At 43.1% G+C, this 19184-nt stretch overlaps 1 protein-coding gene across 2 annotated transcripts in view; it reads right to left on the bottom strand.

Annotated features, from left to right (window-relative positions):
• The window catches only part of LOC104686246 (myelin-oligodendrocyte glycoprotein), a 33877-nt gene extending 25287 nt beyond the window's left edge, over positions 1-8590 (bottom strand). Inside the window, exons 1-3 of one of the 2 annotated variants that reach the window (XM_019283012.3) lie at positions 8521-8590; positions 7818-7964; positions 4863-4983 (exon numbers count right to left, since the gene is read on the bottom strand). The gene's annotated coding sequence lies outside the window, so the exon portion shown is untranslated. The remainder of the gene's footprint in view (positions 1-4862; positions 4984-7817; positions 7965-8520) is intronic. The other variant, XM_010394599.3, reaches the window with a different exon arrangement.
• Between the last annotated feature and the right edge of the window lie 10594 nt (positions 8591-19184).

Below are 19184 nucleotides of genomic sequence, written 5' to 3'. Positions count from 1 at the left end.
GTGTCAGGGCCAGCCTCCTCAAATGTTTCTCTGTTCACAGTTCCTAGAGTCATGACATAAACATTTCACATCCAAGTTCTGATCATTTTTAAACTGGTTACTCTCAAGCTCCTCTGGCAGTCTCTGCTTTAGTGATCTCTTAAGGTGCAAATACACCCAAATCAGAGACAGGATCTGAGCTTTCTCTCATGTCACACACATTGAGAACTGTAAATACCAGTGAATAGCCCTGTTTTCTGTGAGAGCAAGACATGTAAAGTATCAGATGAAGGAACCATTTCTATATATGTGAGAGATCATTGTTTATCTTTGGGTTTCTCTAATTAAGAATGCCTGCTGCACTCCCCTTAGAAAAGACTACCTCCTTTTATTTGGTTATTGCACAAAATGTTTAAAATCATAGGCCAAATACTTTATTATGTGTCCATGTGCAGGGTAGAGGCAGGACCATACTTGGCTATTCTCTCGTAGTATGCTGTGGATGTTTTGTTTGGATGGAAGGGATGCATACTTGCATGTCTCAAAGTATTTATCAGTGTGTTTCCATTACAGTCAAACCCTCCTAAAACACAATTCTATTCAATGTACAGCTGTTGTTGCTAGAGTAAACAATTGATTTTTCTGCTTTGCCATCAGATTCTAGGGAAGTAGACACTTCCAGGGAGATGTCTAACAAAGCTGTATCCAGGAGGATTTTTGTCATTTCAATGTGCTACTTTCAGTCTAGACAGATGTAGCAACTGAGTGGATCTTCCTATGGCTGGCAGGAGGTGTTGTCCCTGAGCCAGCCCTGTTCCCACAGCTGGACTGTCTGAATTTACATCCTGTCTTGACACCGGTGCTTCACAAAAATCTATCTTTTCAATGTGCCCAAAGCTTGAGTTCTGAGTATTTGTGGTAACAGATGGCCAGACTTGGGCCTTCAGAAATGACTAAACTTGGAGTGAAAACTGCACAGAAACTTTGATTTGGAACAGCAGAATTCCTTCTCCAAATTGTCTTTGCTCACTGGTAAAAAGAGCTGATGTGTTCAATGAGAACTTGAGCTGAATTGATCCTTGATGGGAATGTGACAATTACCTACTGCTTACCCAAACTGCATCTTGTAACTTCAGCTGGGGCAATGGGGAGGAGTGTTGGGTGGGACTTCTGTGCAACCTACTGCACCCCTAACTCTCAAAGGAAAAGGGGTGTGATGTCCTCAGACAGGAAAGTACCAAGTGCTAGTTGATTAGGTATGGCATTGTGCTTATTTTACAGGCAGCTGCCAAACATCTTGAAACCTCATTATAATGCAGGCAAAGTATTGTGTTTGGGTCTTTAGAGCATTATGGAATGGCATTAAACATTACAGCTGCCCTTTTCGTAGGCACAAATGTCCATTTGTGAGACTATGTAAATGGAACAAGGTTATGTTTTTCCCTCCCCTTGCTGACAACTTTCCACAAACGTAACTAGTAATTATTAGGTGTGATTGGTCCTGTGCTTTAACTGACAGACATTAAACAAAGTAGTAGCTTATGGGTTCAGCACAAGGGAGAAAGGATTTGTAGAAAGCACTCAAGGTATGTAAAGTTTGTTACCTAATTTTGAAGCACTTTCTCAGAGCACTTGTGGAAATCTTCTCTAGATGTTAACATGCTGACCTCAGACTTGCAGTTCAAAGTCCTTACATTCCTGTCCTACTACCAGATGGGATTTGTAGAGCCTTGTTAAGTTTGTTTCTTTCTTTAAGGAACTCAAAGCTGACCTCGGTGCTTCTAGGACTGTTTATTTAGAGGGCTGAACTAAGAGTGTTACATGCTGGCCTTTTTATGATCCTTCATTCAAGCTGTAAACTGTCATTTGGGAGATTGAGTTGGCAGCTGAACGGCAGTGAATACCTCACAGCAGCTCTGAAGCAGAACACAGGTTTCAGAAATTGAAGCTATCCTATTTCTCTGCAGTTGTTCAGGGATGGCAAAATGTCTGGGCCTTGCAGTTCCCCAGGTTCTGGAGCCACCCGAGATGAAATACCTGCCCTGGCCCAACCAGGGTAAGACATGGGGTGTCTCTGATCCACCCCTTGCTGACAGGGAGTCAGTGGTGGTCTTGCCATGATTTGTGTTACCTCACTGAGCTCTGTTTCTTACAGCTGCTTTATCTCAAAATCCCTGCACCATGGGCTGCAAATGCAAGGTGGGTTGAAGCTGAAGTTAACACTAATACCTCCTGGAGATGACCCTTGACATGAGGACTGTTTCTGAGTGGAAACTTGTTCATGCCTCTCTCAATGCAGAAGAGTAAGAGAAAATAGGAACTAAGATAATAAAACTGAATTTTAACCAAGGATATCCTAAGTTAGATCCTTCTCTCCCTTCTGAGGTGTGGGATGCATCCGTAGTTGGTTTGAGGCAGGGACATGCTGCCGTGTCAAGCCAGCAAAGCTGCCCTGACTTAGATCAGCTCATGCAGGTCACTCTGCATCTGAATTGAGTTGTTCAACTTCAGTGAAAGCAGTATTTGGTAAACCCCTGTAATACAGTGGCTTCATTCCATGACCACCATGCAAACTGTAGCTGCAGTGAGGTTCTCAAAAGGTGAAGTTAACTGTGTGGAGGATAATCTTTGAGCACAGAAGTTTCCCCATGAGGAAATTCAAAGATCCCCTAGGTCCCTGAGACCTTCCATACAACCCTGGTAACTCTTTAATTAGGTTATTTTGCTTTTTGGTTTGAGAATATGAAGGTTTTATCCAGGCACTTGTGCAGCTCTATCCTGGTTTTACTCAGCCAGGCACTGCTTTCCTTGGCATTAATAGATCCCAAGTGTGGGCCCAAGCAATGTTTATGAAATCAGGCTTCCCCAGAGTACACTTCTAGGATGGATGACATCACTCTAGTACAAATCAACACACTCTTTTCTGCTTTTTCTGCTTCATTCCTCTATGCTGAGTGAAGAAATGGGAGAGGATGTAGTAAAATATGTTAGAGCACAGGGACTTTCATGAGTCTTAGTCATGGATGAAATGAAATGCTGACCCCTGACACTCTAGCTTGGCACAGCTATCTTGTAGAGGTGACCTTTCCAGGAAAACCTTTTAGCCCTAAAGCTTTTAATTTCATGCCCCCCCTCCCCTTTCCCAGCAGAAGACTCAGCGAGTACAAGAGATGCAACAAAACATGGGAACCCCAGGGAGCTTTCACTCCCGTCCTCACATGTTGGTTCAGACTTTCTTGTCAAGAAAAATTCCTTCCTCATCTTAAACAAAAAATCAATCTGTAAAAGAGTATGGATTTTGTTATAGGAGACAGTAGAAGCTCTAATAGATTGTACTCTATAGATCCTATCACTACGGGGCTTTAGATTCATTCAGGATCATACTTTGCTTTCAAAAATCTCTGAGAAATATAAGTAAAATGCTACCGATAGTCCTGCCAGCTGCCAGGAAAACTTAGCTTGCAGCCTGAGTCTTCAGAAGCATCGCTATGAGTGACTGAGTGAGGAGCACATGGGAGAGAATTAACCATGGAATGGCCCTTGCTGGATCTGAGGTAGGGCTGGAAAAGTGGTGACATTCCTGTTGCCATTTCTTCTCACCTCTTGGGTTTCTTAAATACTTCTGGGCATCTCCTTTTTCCCCCCCTCATCACTGCTATTGCTATTTAAAGAAAATGTCATCCTCTGGATAGTAAACTGCATTTGAGTAAGAGGAACAACCAAGTTTAAGCTGGTCTACCTCAAGGAGGGAAGTATATGAAGTTCTGTCTGCTCTTCCCTTTCCTGATGTCAAAATAAATCAGTCCTCTTTGGAGAAACAATGGGAAGGATCTGCTTGGCTCTAGCTCTGATCTCTAACTGTGATGACAGCAATCATTGGCCTGGCAAGAGTACTGATAAAGGAGCTGAAAGCAAATTTGCTTTTATAAAAAGCTTCTGGTTCAGAACTTAAGCATGTGCCAATGTAGAACAGGGGGAGCTCAGATGTTAGAAGAGAAACGAGAGCTGGAGATCATACTTAAAGGCATGTAGTTGAGAAATATGTTTGGACTCTACAACTAATTAACTATACTCATAAACTGATGGGAGGCAAAAAAAAAAAAAAAAAACCCCAAGAAAGCAGCAGTCTCCTTCATCTCGTTTAGCCTGGTCTTTTCAGCTGTCTTGCAAGGAAATTGTAAGTGGAATAAAATAATATGGAAAATGGCATGGTAACATATGCACAAGGTCGTGTGAGAGGAAAATAAAGGCAAAACTAAGTTGTAGAAATAATTTTAAAAATTAGAACCCTCTAGATTATAACCCATCATAGTTATCTAGATGAATAATCTGCCTGTTTTCTCTGTCCTTCCCATTTCATAAAGTTTCATTCTTCAACTACACCAAGCAGAAGCTGAATTACACCACTCACCAGTGTTCTTTTTTTATAGAAGTGAATTTGGAGTGAAACTTTGGGTAGGGGTGAGATGCAATTAATAACTCCACTTCAGCACATGGAATTAATGCCCATGCAATGCTACACTAAGACAATGGCATTCCTCCAGCCCCTGTTAGCACAGGCACCACACCTTGTTTTGGGTTTAGAATGTTCCTCAAAGTGCTGAGGTGCTGTTTTAAAAACTCATGGGCAGATGTGAACTGAAATCAATGATTGGAAGACTCTGAGGCTCAGGCTGCTGTGAAAAATATGACTGCAGGTACATTCACCACATATACACATCCCCAAATGCCTCTGAAAATTCAGTGTTCAACAAGATACACTCAGTGAAGTGCGGTCACATCCAGCATGTGTGTTTATGTTTAATGGATTGTAGCAGAAATGTATCTCATTGCTCAGAGGACAGTTTATATATATTTTTCTCTCCTCCCCTTATTCCTCTCACCTGTTGAACCAAAGCTCAGTCATTGACATGTGCAGGCAGTGTCATGTCACCTTGATGTTTTGGTGGCTGTTTAGGAATGCTCAGCTTCCATAGGAGGCCATTGCTCTATAAGCTCCTCATCCTGAGAGGGAGGGAAGGCTATAATGATGCCATGAAGATTTTTGCCTTTTCTTTTATACCCCTGTTATACCTTTTTACAACTTCTGTATTCTTAGCACTTTTTTCCTACATTCTTGGACTTGTTTGTTCAGGTAGGAGACTCAACATTTTAGAAGCTTCATAGTTAGGGATCAGTGTGCCCCAGACCCCAAGGTCCTCTCCAGAACACATTCTGTAAACTAAGATAGAACCATCCAGGGGAAGGTTCCTTGGGGAGGGGGGCCCACTCGAGCCTCTCATTAGGGAATCTTTGATAGATGTGCTAATTAGTAAAACCCATAATGTTATACCCGATGTTGGGGAGATAGACTCGGCGGGGTGCATCTCGATGCACATGACCTGGACGTGTGCACCTAAGGATCCTTAAAGTAAATACAAAGGTAAAATCCCTTTTCCCTTCTAACCGTGTTTGACTCTTGATTTTAAGACCAGGAAAAGGCATCAGTAACACAGTTCAGACAAGGAACATGAGAGGGGTGTGAAAGACAAACCAGCTCAACTTTTTCAAAGGATTCTTAAGGGCTTATCATAGAAGCGTAGAATGGGGTGGAAGTGATGAAAGATCATCCTGTTCCAAACCCCTCTGCCAGGGGCAGGGACATCTTCCACCAGAGCAGGTTGCTCGGAGCCCCATCCAGCCTGGCCTGGATGCCTCCAGGGCTGGGACATCCACAACTTTCCTGGGCAACCCAGTCCAGTGCCTCACCACCCTCACAGCAAAGAATTTCTTCCTTATGTGCCTCTACCCTTTTTCAGCTTAAAATCTTTGTCCTTTGTCCTGTCACTACAGGCCTTGGTAAAAAGTCTCTTTCTTAGCAGCCCCTGAAAGGCCCCTCTGAGGTCTCCATGGAGACTTCTCCAGGCTGAACAGCCTCAACTCTCTCAGCCTGTGTTCAGAGGAGAGATGTTCCAGCACTGGCCATTTTTGTGGACTTCTTCTGGATCTGCTCTTACATGTCTCTGTTTTATGTTAGCAGTAAGCTGTAGATGCCATTTACCATGGCAAGGTGGGAAAATCCAACAAGGCCCCTAAAGAGTTGACTGGACCTGTGTGTGTGGTTTGGTGGTGGTTTGATTATCTTAGTTTTTTGGGGTTTTTTAAGGAATATATAGGTTTTTTCTTTTGTAGAGTGAAATATTCTCCCACCCATCCCTCCCACACCCCCAACCACTGAGTGACTTCTCTGGAGATAAAATGTCCAGAACTGGTGACTGTTCTACCAAAAGATCAGTCTCCTGAATGTAGTATACACCCATACAATCTTTTTTTAGGACTTTCCCAACTGGGGAAAGTATATCAGAGACTTTTTGTAATGCTTATCTTGGTAAATATTTCAATAACCTGGTCTGTATTACAAGAAGAGCCCTCAGAGCTGAAAATTTCTTATCACCTCCTTGCCCTTTCCAGAAATAGATAAATAATTTCTCTAGAATGAAAAATCTGTGCTGATCTTCACCTTTGCACTACTTCCCCTTGCATTATCAAGATAAACTCCAAATAATGGCAAGCTTCTTAACTGAATGAGAACTGAAATCTATAGCCATGTCATTTCACTTCTTCCTCAGGATTCACTTTTAGTCAAATGGTGAAACACTTCTATTTAGCTTTCAAAAAGGCAAAATTATCTGGCATGAGCTGGCTCTTGAGGAGGGGGTCTGAGTTCCAGAGTCACATGGAGGAGGTGTGAGAAATTGGACTTTGTGGCATCTGTTGCTCTGTACTTTCTCCAGGTGTGTCTCTCCTACCTTCCTCTGTCCCTGCATTAATTTGGTGGGTACAGTCTCCTCTCAAGGAAGGGATAAGCGATCAAGAGGAAAATTAGATTTTAAGACTGGAAAGAACTTTTAAATGCCCTCCCATACTGGCACATACATCTATGGCTGTGTAGTTTTTGTGGGGTTTGTTTGTTTGTTTTAATTTGTCTGAAATTTGCAACAAGTTTGTCTGAAACCTACTTGTGCAACAGAAGTTGGTTCTCTCTTTTTTTTTTTTTTTCCCCAAAGTTCACCACCACTTGTAACAGAAGCCACAGTGACTCAGCTTGGGAAAACCCCTCCTGTGCAGTTGTTTGCCCTCTTTCTTGTCACTCTTACACTTGACTTCTTCACTACCTGCAGCCTGGATCTCGGGTTCTGTTGTGTGTGTGCTGCTCAGTACCCTGGGACCCCTTTTCCTTCCTCTTTAGCTGCTCTTACTCTCTGCCCATTTGTGAACAATGACCATTCAGAACCTGAGAAGTTACCTAACTTCCCTTTTGGTGTGGCTACTATGCTGAATGTCTTGAGCCTTTGCTCTTGCTCAGGTGACATTTTGAGGCAGCAAGTGTGATTTGATTGTTTTCAGCCTAGTGTTCGTCCTCTGAACGTCACTAAACTGAAACTCCCTGTTCAGTCACTTCTGTCAGTGTGTCACTTTAATGACTAAGGAAAAGCAAAAAGAGCAGAAATAAAGGCAAAGCAGTACTCAGTGAGAAAATTAGTTGGAAATGCCTTTAGTTTTAGTGGTAACCTCACTTTCTACTTTGCAGTCTAAGCACACCCCCGCTGGGAGCCGGTACAGGGGAGAGGGGTTACACAACTGGGAACCCCCTCAATCTGTAGCTTTTCCTCCCCAGCAAACTGTCGCTTATGACAAGGAAAAAAACCCAAACCCCACGCCAAATCCAGATTGTTTCATTTTTCCCATGGCTGCATTGTCTGAAGCAAGTGTAAAAGATCTTAGCCAAAACCCATAGCCCAAATACTGCAATTTTAGCACTCTCTCATGCAAGACAGAAAACTTGATCTCTTGCTTACCTTTGTGAAATCTCTCTATTCCCTCTGCGTGTGCTGAGATCCAAACGTGCTGCAGCAAGGAGCTGCTGCTGTGAACGAGGAAGTGCTGGAACAGGGCAGGATGTGTGAGCAGTGACTCAAAAATCAGGGGCTGTTTCTCCAACCAAGCTGAGAAATAAAAGGAGTTTTGTTGGCTCTCGCTGTAGCGTGTTCAGGTGACGTAAGGGTTTGCAAACTACCACTTTACCACTTCCACTTTAGAAGAAGCTCAGGAGCATCCACCTTGGATCTTTTCCCAGAATTTAGCTATTTATGATAATGCAGCATTCAGGTATTGCAGTTCTTTCTTGCCTACCTTTTTCCTACAATTAAACATTTCTTTGTATGAATGTGCTACTTGAAAATGTTCAGAACAAGGATTTTGCCAATGTTTCTGAAACAACTCGTCTCTCAGCTTTAGCAGGCACTTGAGACTTTTCTTAGTTCTTTCTATTGAGTAAAGAAAATAATTTAAAGACTCTCATCTTACAATTAGTTTTGACTGATGTTCATGTATTTGGTTTCCTGCACAGCTGAGCACAGAGGCTACCACTTGCAGTTTCTAAGCATGCCTTTCCAAACTCTACATGCCAAAAAAAGCTGTTTCTTTTATTTGCTCTGCAGTCAAGCACTGCTTTTCCCCTGGCTCTCTGCTTTTGATGTGCAGGTACTGAGCAATATTTACCCCTTATGTTTTCAGCCAGCCATGGCAGAAGCCTTTCTTTTTCTCCTGGAGAGCTGTTGCATCTCGCTGAGCTATGGGCTCAGTTGTGCGTCTGGCATGGTCTGCTGTGGCATTTCATAAAGGAATTTAAGTTTTTCTTTCAATGGGCATTTCCTGCCAAGGTCATTGCTTCACTAGTGTGGGTTTTTTTGCCCATAGTTGCATAATTGCACAATTCAGCAGTTGTGGAAAAATATATTTGGTGGATTTTATCCAACACTTATTCAAACTGCCAGTTTCTGGGTAGTGTCTCTTGCATTGAATCCTGACATCTCCCTTTGTTTACTTTATAGTTGTGTACACACACTTCTTAATGCACTGTTAGTGTTGAACTTCACCTTATATAAACATGCCATAAAAGGCATACTCATTGATTTGAATTATTATTTAAAAGTATTAAATAATACTTTTCCTGAAATATAAATAGTAGTATTACAACCACTGTTCCCATTAATCTCAGCTCCTCCTCTGCTTGGATTAAATAGAGATCTTGCTATTTAATCATGCTGGATGAATTTAAATATTAATATGTAACACTCATACAAAAAAAAACCAAACAACTTAAAGTCTGATTTTTTTTTTTTTTTAATTAAGATAGAAGTTAAATACTTGAAGAAAGTCTAGAAAGTCATATTTCATTATGCTAGAAAACAAACAAAGCCACCCACACTCTGCTTAACAGTTTCAAAAGTAACACTTGATAAATCAGTCAGCTTCATGGTAGTATTTCAGCAATGTGTAGTGTCTCACTCAAATAGGGCTGTAATGGAGTTGCTCATTTTCTCCTGTGGCAATGATAATCCAGAGTATTTCCCGAGGCACTTCACTTTCGGAAGGCTTTGAATGCCTGATGCAACTCACACTTAGATGAGTGGAAGACACAGCAGAGGAAAAAACTTCAGAGTTTGTAGAAGTTATTTTCTCTCTAGCACTGAAACACAAAAGTGGAAGGCTTAAAACCATCTATGGCTGCACTAACGTTAAGAGAAAGTAATATTGCTGGGGTTTTTTCCCCTCATGCTCTTCTGAGAGCTACTCTTCTGGAAGACCCTAATCCTACTCTGAGAGGTCCTCTCACAACAGCAGAAGTGCTGTCCAAGTTAATACAACTGTTGGAATCTGACTCAGAGGTGCCATGTCCAGATAAAAGAAAATCACTCCATAGCAAAGTTTCAGGATGTCTCAGTGTATCCTTAATGCTTCGTAGGCTAATTCCTTCTGCATGTGCTTTGAACAAGCCTAAATTTAAACCATCAGCTGAGGTAATTCCCCTGTGTGTCCAATGATTTCAGTAGCCTTTTCCACTACCTTTCTTTAAAGTCCTGTGTCATTAAATACAAGTTTTTCTTGTGTTTTGTCTTTGAGGTGCATTGTCTTGGTGATTAAGTACCACCTAGCAAAAAAAATCATGAGGATGGAAAGGCTACTGTGTTCCAGCTTTGTGCTTAGATACCCTCTGTGTCTTCCATTATTTTCTCACATTATTGCTGTCCTCCTATCTTGCAGGAGGAAGTAGCAGATATGGATCACTAACATGTTCTTCCAAAACCTCTCAGTGTACAAAAATGCAGGAGCCACAGACACCTGTGGTCATTTAATGGTCTGGAGTAAAGGCTGTGGTTCTGGCCATAGAGTTATTACTCAGTTTGATTTTCAGTGATAAATACAAAGGATCACACTGATCTGTAGTGAGTGCTCACCAGGATGAAGCTCTCCAGAGTGTGGTTGTGTGGTTGTGCTTTGGTTTGGAGTTGGTTTTTGTTGGAGATATTTTTTTTCCAGGCTCATTGATGGCTTATGTCACAGATATTGTGATCGCTCGGTGTTCCACCATGCTATGCTGAGTGTAGTCAGACTTGAAAGAAAATGAGGACCTGGCAGCAGTGCAATACTGGCTTATAATTGTTTATCTTGACGGAAAGAATAGACTGAAAGAAATATTTCTTTCTTCCTTCCCTTCCTGTTCTTTCAACATTGTCCTATTCAACTTAGCATGGGTTGAGTGACCTGAAGGAGACTGCTGTTGTTATGGCTATACACTTTCAGAATCCAGTCATAACTTTTGCACAGTGCCAGAGTGGTTGAAGTTGGAAGGGACATCTGGAAGTGATCTGGTTCCACTCCCCTGCTCAAGCCAGGCCACTTACTTGATTTTCAGACAGAGCCTCCTGTGTGTGCCCATTTCCTCTGGTCCTGCCCCTGGGCACTATTGAAGAGAGCCTGGCTCTGTCCTCTTTGCACCCTCCCTGGAGGTATTTCCATACACTGATGAAATGCCACCTGAGCCTTCTCTGCCCCCGGCAGAACAGCCCCAGCTCTGTCAGCCTTTCCTCACAGAGCACATTCTCCAGTCTCTTCATCATCTTTGTGGCTCTTCACTGCACTCTGTCTCCTTTAATGTATTTATTATATGGGAGAGCCCAGAACTCCAGGAGTGGCCTCATCAGCGCCGAGGAGAGGGAAGGGATCACCTCCCTCAATCTGCAGGGAATATTTTGCCTAATGGAGCTCAGGATACCATTAACCTTTGCCACAAGGAGACAATGCTGACTTGGGTTCAATGTGGATCCTTTTTCTTTCTCTTTTTGAGGACAGGGGTGATGTTTGTTCTCCTCTAGTTCTCTGGCACTGCTCACAATTGCCATGATCCATCAAGGATTATCAAGAGTGGCCTTGCAATGGGATCTCCCAACTCCCTCAGTACTCATTGGTGCATCCCATCAAGACCCTGAATGGATCCAATTCCAAGTGGATTTTTGCTTTCTTAACCGTGTTTCTGCATGCTCAGACAGTGTCTCTTTGTTCCTTCCATGTTACCTACCCTTGCTCCACCCTCTGCATGCTTTCTTCTGTGCCCGAGTTTTGCCAGGATCTCCTTGTTCATCCATGCAGGCCTCTTGGTATGTTTTTTTTTCTTGCTTCCTACACATTGCAACAAACCAAGCACAGAACAAAACTTTGTTGAGACAAGCTACCAAGTTGACAGAAATTTTAAGCTGACTCATGTGTTGTAGACCATTGCCTAATGTCTTGCTGGTTTTCAGTCCCTGGGGCTCCTCACTTTCGGTGTTTGGAGATGTTCAGATGGTCAGGGCCTTGGTCATGCTGCTTTCAGGTTGTAGAAATGTGCTTTCTGCCCTCCATTTGCTATGTCTTGCATATTTGCTAAAAGGTTTCCAGCAGAAGCAAAATACAGCCTCCTTTTCCACAGGGCACAACTCCCTTGCTTTGTTACCAAACACAGTTGCCCACACATCTGCTAATTCAAACACAGTGAATCAGATACTTTCCACAGTCAGAGCCAGACTGTTTTCATCACCTACAAGTGAATTGATGGAAGAATGAATGGTTTATATACTTTAATTTCCTGTATCTGGAATACAAACTTGCATTCAGCTAAGTACTGGCGCAGACTGGACAAGGGATCTGCATAATTTCATTTGGTGTTATGTTAGCATGTTGCAACCTTGCAATATTCCTTTTTTTAGTTGTCTATTTCCCTCTGCTTGTGTGTGTAGTCAGAATGGCTTCTAAGCCTGCGGGCAGAGTACTCCCAAAAGGTGAGTCTTTTTTTGACTGTTATTCATCACAACTCATCAATGCTGGTGATCTTATATGATAATAAACTTGGGTTTTTTCTCTTTGCCTCACTCCTGGTTTTTTATCAGATGAGCCAAATAACACAGTCCTCTGCTCCAAGCTCTCTTCAGAAGAAAAGTGAAAACTCTTCTTCTTTTGTCATTCTGAGCAGAAGACAGCAAGGTTTTTTGGGTAAGGCAGTACAGACCAGTGGTAGCTGTGTCTTGCCATGCTCACCTTCTTTACTTCCTGTTGCTAAACCTTAATCCTTTTCCAGTTCAGGTGGAAACAAAAAGACTGTTTACATCAGGCTGGTGAGCACCTGAATCTGTGTACTTTATTTGTCATTTTTGGCTGCAGACTGAGGCTTTCCAGCCCGTGGGAAGCAATCCTGGTTGCGGCTGGTTTCACTTGTTTCCACAAATTTAGCTAATACCTTATGTGGTTAGGACTCTTATCCCAGGATGAAGGCAGATGCAGAGATATGAGAAAATAATGAGTTTTCATACTGGCTTTTGAACCACTTGAGCAACTGTGGAAGTCTTTTCATGGTGCAATCAGAGTAGCAAAAATTGAAGCAGTATGCTCGTTTGCAGGGGAAGAGGAAACAATCAGCAGCATTGCTGTCTGAGAGATGTCCTAAGTTCTGGCAATAGCAGATACTTGGCAAGAAATATCCATTTATAACTGAGGCCTAATGACTTGAACATGCCAACAGGAATGGGAACTGTGAGAAAGGAATGACTGTGAAGCTGAATTTTGCTACTTTTGTCAGTGTGATCCCTTAAATGATAATACTTTCAGGCTGATTGAAGGTGATTCACAGGATCAGGAGGTGTGGAAAGCACAAACATGGAGGTGTTGAAAGTATAAGTTGCTCCATGATTCTTTGCTTTCCACCCAAAAAAAGTAAGAAATAGAATCGACTATTTCCATTGGAAGGGACATCTAGTCCATCTGCCTGACCACTTCAGGGCTGACCAAAACTTAAGGGCACTGTCCAAATGCCTCTTGAACACTGACAGGCTTGGACCACTGACCACCACTTTAGGGAGCCTTTTCCAGTGTTTGACCCCTCTCTTGGTAAAGAAATGCTTTCTTGTGGGAAATCTGAACCTCTCCTAGAATCATAGACTACCTTGAGTGAGAAGGGACACATAAACACCCAGGTGCCTGCTCCTTGCAAGACTCTCAAACAAAAACCACATGACTAAGAGTGTTGCCCAGGTCCTCTGAACTCTTTTAGGTGTGGTGCTGAAGGAGCAGCACCTCAGCATCCTTTTCCCCAAACTAGACGAAATGACATTGGCAAGCTTGCCTTTTTAGCTGAGCAGGGCAGGGGCTGGGTGGGCTGAGCCTGCCCTTGTTGCAGCAAGAGGAGCCTGATTGTTGCTTGGCAGATCCTTGTGATGAACAAAATGTCATCACAGGTCTCACAATGTGTACACCCCAGCTGTATTTTGACCTTCCCAGCTTTCCTGGTGCTGCCCCATCTCTCCAGCCCTCTGGGCAATTCAGTGAAAAAGCATTTTGTTGCATTTCATCTCTGTGTGTGGGACTCTGGCACATCTCAAAGAGTGAAACTCTCCATCTTAGCCACTTCTTTTTTCTTCTTTTCTCCGTTACAGCTACTACTACACTGTCCTACCCTGGGCTGGCCAAAACAGGGCTCTCAAACGTGCTCAGGGTGGAAACCTGAGCTGGGGAGGGGGAGTCTGGTATTGTGCATGTGACTGCTTCAATCAGGTAGGGAGAGGGCTCTGCTTTGCCTAGAAATGTGTGGGGAGCACACCCATCTTTCAAAAGGTATTTAACATTCCAACCAGCTCACTTACAACTACAATAGCATTTGGGGGTGCAGCTGGGTTCCTCTGTGGGCCTGTGAATTGTGTAAGCCAAGCACTGAGCAGAGGTACCTGGGGGGGGAGATTCAGCACAGTCCCAGCAATCCCATCTGTAGTCCTTCACTGATGCAACTGCTCAAGCTAAGGCTAACTATAGGGGCAGTTCTTCCATTTAGGCATGGCAGGGATACTGTGAAATCCAAGAGCAAAAACACCCTGCACCTTGGTTTATGCTCTCACCACCTATGCTCTCTCGTATCCTGTGTGAGTTTTGTCAAGCCTAATGCATTCATTTCTAAACACAACTGCAGATCCAGCCACTCTTGCTATATTTTGTAGAGGGCTTTCTGCCTCAGAAGGGTTATGTGTTAATGTAAATGTTAGCAGCAATTAAAGTGCCCATTCTGCAGTTGTTATCTGCAGTCCTTTACCCCTGGCCTATCTGAAGCTGGTCTAATAGTGGGAAAGTTGTGTAGTTCAGCAGCACCTGCTGTGCTGTGAGTGTCCTTAAGGCCCAACACCTTCCCTGTGGCTGTGACCCACAGAGACACCAGGGTCAGCAGAAACTTTGTGATGGGCAAAGTATATAGCAGCAGCTCTTCAGATCCTGGACTTCACCTTGAGCTAAAAATCAATATTTATTTCTAAATTTCATGAGAGGAAGCACAATTTTTCCTAGTGCAAAAGTTCAGGCAGGCTCTAATCACTGTCTGCATAATTAAGTTGGTGTTCTGCCAACCTGTGGGGCGCAGCACCTCAAGAGGGTAAAAAACAGTCTGTGCGGTCTTGGCAGTGAGCAGGGACATGAGCTTTGACATTTTGGGGTGCGGGGGAGATAAGAATATCAATCTACCCTCCCCAAAAATAAATAGTCTGAATGAAAGCAGTGACGTTCTAGTTGTGTTTGCATCCAGTCTGTGAAAGTTCTGCCACTCAGACAAGGATGTTGAGGGAGCCACGTGCTTTCTTGCTTATCTCCTTGCAAAATTTGACCAGCATTTTGCACCCTGCTAAATTACACTTTATCTCTGTTCAAATACACTTTTATGTGCGGCTGCTTTGTGCTCACATCTGCAACTGTGCTGACTGCTTGCGTGGAGCTTCCAGCTGAGATATATCAGGGATATGTTATGCAATTATTTATTGCCAGTCTGGGTGCTCTATGCCATTACCTGAGAGTGCAGAGATTATAGTTTGCTTTGTAAAATGTGCAGTGAGAGATGATTAAGATTGCTGGGCTGTAGAGCCAGACCTGTGTAGGAGGGGTTTAGGGCCCATTTCCAGCTTCACAGCCTACTTCTTACCTGGCTTCTGCCTAGGTGCAAAAGCTCAGTGGTTCCCTCCTTGCTGTTTGCAGCAGCATTGCCTGGAGACTAAACCAAACAATTCCTTTTCTTCCCTTCAACCCCACCCCAAAACTCCTGAAAAATATGCAGGCAGGAGCACACCTCTTGTGCCCGGTATCCCTCGTGGCTGTGGCGTGCTCAAGCCTGAGCAACCTGTGACCTGGGAACTCTAAAGCCAGTTTTAATGCAAAAACTGGTATAGTATAAAGTACTAGTGGAGGTATTCGACATGTGGAATATCTACTACTGTTTCCCAAGACTCAAAGGTCTATTGATGCAATAAATGCAGCCACAGAAAACTGGTGGATTGCTTTGGCCAAGTTTTCTGTTTCTGAGGAATCATTGTTTGAATGTTTGTTTGGAAATACTTTTCTACCCAGATTATGTTGTGATGCAGTAGGAATTGCTCAAAAATGAACCTAAGGCACATTGTGTGAAGCTGGTCAGCAGTTGCCAGATTGCCAAAAATGGTGATGAAAGGCACTGGCTCACTCTGTGCATGCCTGGTGGTTTTGTGGTTAATCATTCCAGCTGGCCGGAGTATATGTTTATTATTGGGAGCTCTTCTTTAAGGACTACTTTAGATAAAAATAAATTTAAAAACAATCAATTTTTCCCATAGAGCTTCATCTCCTGAGGACTGGCGAATTGTTACTGGGCTGGAGCAGATTAAATGATTTTAATTATTTTTCCCCCCTTTTCTTTTTTCTTCCTCCTCTCAGCTGGATCAAACTGTCCCATGCAAATACCATGGGCAGGCAGCTGTCTGCCTCATGGTAGGCATGAAAAATGCAACTCCAAATAAATAAACAGATAATCTGAAGTTAAACAGAACAGTTGTGAAAAGTTTGGGAGTTATTTATTTATGTATTTAATTATGCATTCTTTTAATTTTTCCTGCTCAAAGGCACTTACCCCTCGGCACTGGGGTGTGCCCAGGACTCCATATGGGATCCCCACCTGCTGAGAAGAGACCTGGCACCAAGGCTCACCCTGTCAGGGATTCCTGGAGACTTCCCTGTCTCCAAAGCCACTCCTTCACCTTCTCCACACCTTCAGTTTCTGGGCATGCAGTTTCTGTGTCAGCTGGTGCCAGGAGTGCAGGACACCTTCCTGGGGTGGTGTCTCCCTGCCCCACCCTGTGTAGAAACAGTCAATGAATTCTCCTGGAAAGCACAGTCGTTTTCTGGCCTGTCCTCCTGCCTTGTTCAGTAGGTCAGAAACCAACACAGGGCTGGATTTTTCTCATGGTTTTGATAAGAAAATTCAATAATATACCTCAAATAAATACCAGCCCTCTGTGGTGCAGATAGAGACAGATAGAAATATGAGCGTGCCCAGAATTAAGTCATGAGGGCATGGAAAACTAAAGAAAAGGCTTTGAAAGGTTTATGATGCGACCTGTAGTACTTTGCTGATGCAGAGTTTAATCACTGATCTGAGCTGCTTAATAAGACTTCCGTTAAGGTGATAAACAGATTTCATATTTGCCTACTGTTATAAAATTAGCTACACCTCAGGCATTTTTCACCTTTGTTCCTTGACTGATTTTTAGCTACAGTAACTGCAATAACTGCAGTGGTGATGCATTTTAGAAGTTGGGTAACACAATAATGGTAAGTCTGACTGATAAAGGAATTAATTAAGAGGTATAGAGTTGCTTCTAGTCCAGCATGATGCTGTGGAAAAGTAGTTCTTGCAAGCAAATCTGATCTTGTTTTGAAAATGCACTCTCAGTTTTGTAAGAGGGATGACATGTGCCAGCACAGATCTGGCAGAAGAAATGAAGAAGAAAATGTTTGCAGTCACTCCCTGTCCACATTATGGCTGTGTATTACTGTAGCTTCTTACTGACAGATTCTTAAAAGATTTCCAGTCTGAAAGGTATCTTTTCCTCCCTCTGAATTTTTTTTAAGAGGTGAACTTTTTTTGTGCTGTGTAATCCCATTCAAAATTAGCCAACAGCTTCTGTTGACTTACGATGTCTACTGGGGTGAACGCTGCAAAGGAGCAGACTTTCCAGTCCAGCAAGTGGAAGAAGGTCTCTGCACTGGAGATACAAGCACCAAGTCAGCTACAGCCTTGTGTGACTCTTGAGCACAATTCTGTGTCCAAGTTTGTCAGTTATACAATTGTCCTAAGCAGCACTTCGTGGAATTACAGAAAAACAAGTAAGTAATTTATTAGTAAATTGTTGGCACCTATTTTGGGCAAGTTCAAAGGTCAGCCTAAGTGTCCTTGATATATGAGCATCTATCTCTCCACAGCAGTTTTCTGTGCCAGACTAAAATGGGAGACAGGCCCTTTCCTAACAATATGCAAACAGAGAGTTTGTGATTAATAATAATGTCACATGAGTAGTTGCCAAGGACTCACATTTTACAGCATGGAGCATGGCTCAGATACAGCAATTATGCTAAGTGGTGCTGATAACACAGGAAATATTGGAAGCATTTTCCTATGTTGGAAGGTAATTGTACAAACTGACCTGTTGTCACGTAAGTGCGTCCTGAAAGATGAATGAGATAGAAGCTACTGCTCTGTAATTCTCTGGGATGCAAGCTGCAGAGGAGGTCACCTCAAAAAAGATGTGGGGTGCCTTTTATAAACACAGAATGGGTAAGTTGGGAAGGGACCACAGTTGGTCATCCAGTCCAGCCTCCCTGCTCATGCTGGATCCCCATGAACACGTTACTCAGGATTGTGTCCAGACAGCTTTTGAGTATCTTCAGGGAAGATCTCCACAGTCTCTCTGGGCCACCTGTTCCAGTGCTCAGCCACCCTCAACAAAAAGTTCTTCCTCATGTTCAGGTGGAACTTTCTGTCTATCAGTTTCTGCCCATTCCTCTTGTCCTGCTTCTCAGCACCACGAAGCAGAGCCTGGTCCATGCTCTGACCCCTCCCTGCAGATAGTAAGAGACATGACTGAAGTCCTCTCTCAGCTGTCTCTTCTTGAGGCAGAACAGGCCCAGCTCCCTCAGCCTTTCCTCATCACTGAGGTCCTCCAGACCTCTAATTACCTTTGTACCCTTGTTCCAGACTTGCTCCAGGAGCTGCACAATAATCCTCAAATGCAGACCAGATTACAATTATTTCATCCCATATATCACGAAGGTGATGAAGGCCCTAATGCCCTCCACATATTGAGAGGAAAAGTCCTAAGAGCCTAACACCTATGGGGGTGGAGGTGTTCTCTCCCTGTGGAATTAGGCTGTACTCAATTATTCTTTAGAGCAGTTTCTCTTCCTCTGGAAAAGAGAGAGGTTCCAGAAATTACACTTAAGGGGTAATGTGAACTTCTGTGCCTGTTTGCTACAAATCTGAGAAAGATTCACTTTGCAAGTTGGGAAAGCAACTAATAAGGTTTCTTTTACATAGCACAATGGCTACTGAGAAAAATTATTGGAGTCCGGGTTGTTAAGTGGAAAAAGGAAATGCTTTTTTCAGCAAAAGAGATATTTCAGCTCTCACAGGTAAAAAGATTTAAATAGTGAATTTGACAACAGGACAGATGGATTCAGATCACTAAGTAGCAACACATGTTTTCTCTTGGGGCTTTCCATTTGTGGTTTACCAGCCATGCCACAACAAAAGTCTTTCGCTTTTCTGTGAAAGTGAATCCATTTTTTAGTCTTCCTCCAAAGCTGCATCAAGTGTTGCTTTCCTGTGCATGTGTTTGTTGCTTGGGACATGTGGTTCATGTGAGCTGCTGTTTTTAATGAAGGCAAACAGAGGGATGCTGGTGCTCAGGTGCAAGACTGATCTGAGGGAGTGCAATGAGCTGGTTTCAGTTCTGGAAGCAGGAGTGTGTGTTGTACCTTTGCTCTTCTTGGGGTTGTAAAGTTGGGTGAGAAAT

This window comes from Corvus cornix, chromosome 1 (genome assembly GCF_000738735.6).
Source record: "Corvus cornix cornix isolate S_Up_H32 chromosome 1, ASM73873v5, whole genome shotgun sequence".
Taxonomy (NCBI): domain Eukaryota; kingdom Metazoa; phylum Chordata; class Aves; order Passeriformes; family Corvidae; genus Corvus; species Corvus cornix.
Note: the sequence above shows the minus strand (reverse complement) of the source record. Positions and strands in the feature narration are given on the sequence as shown.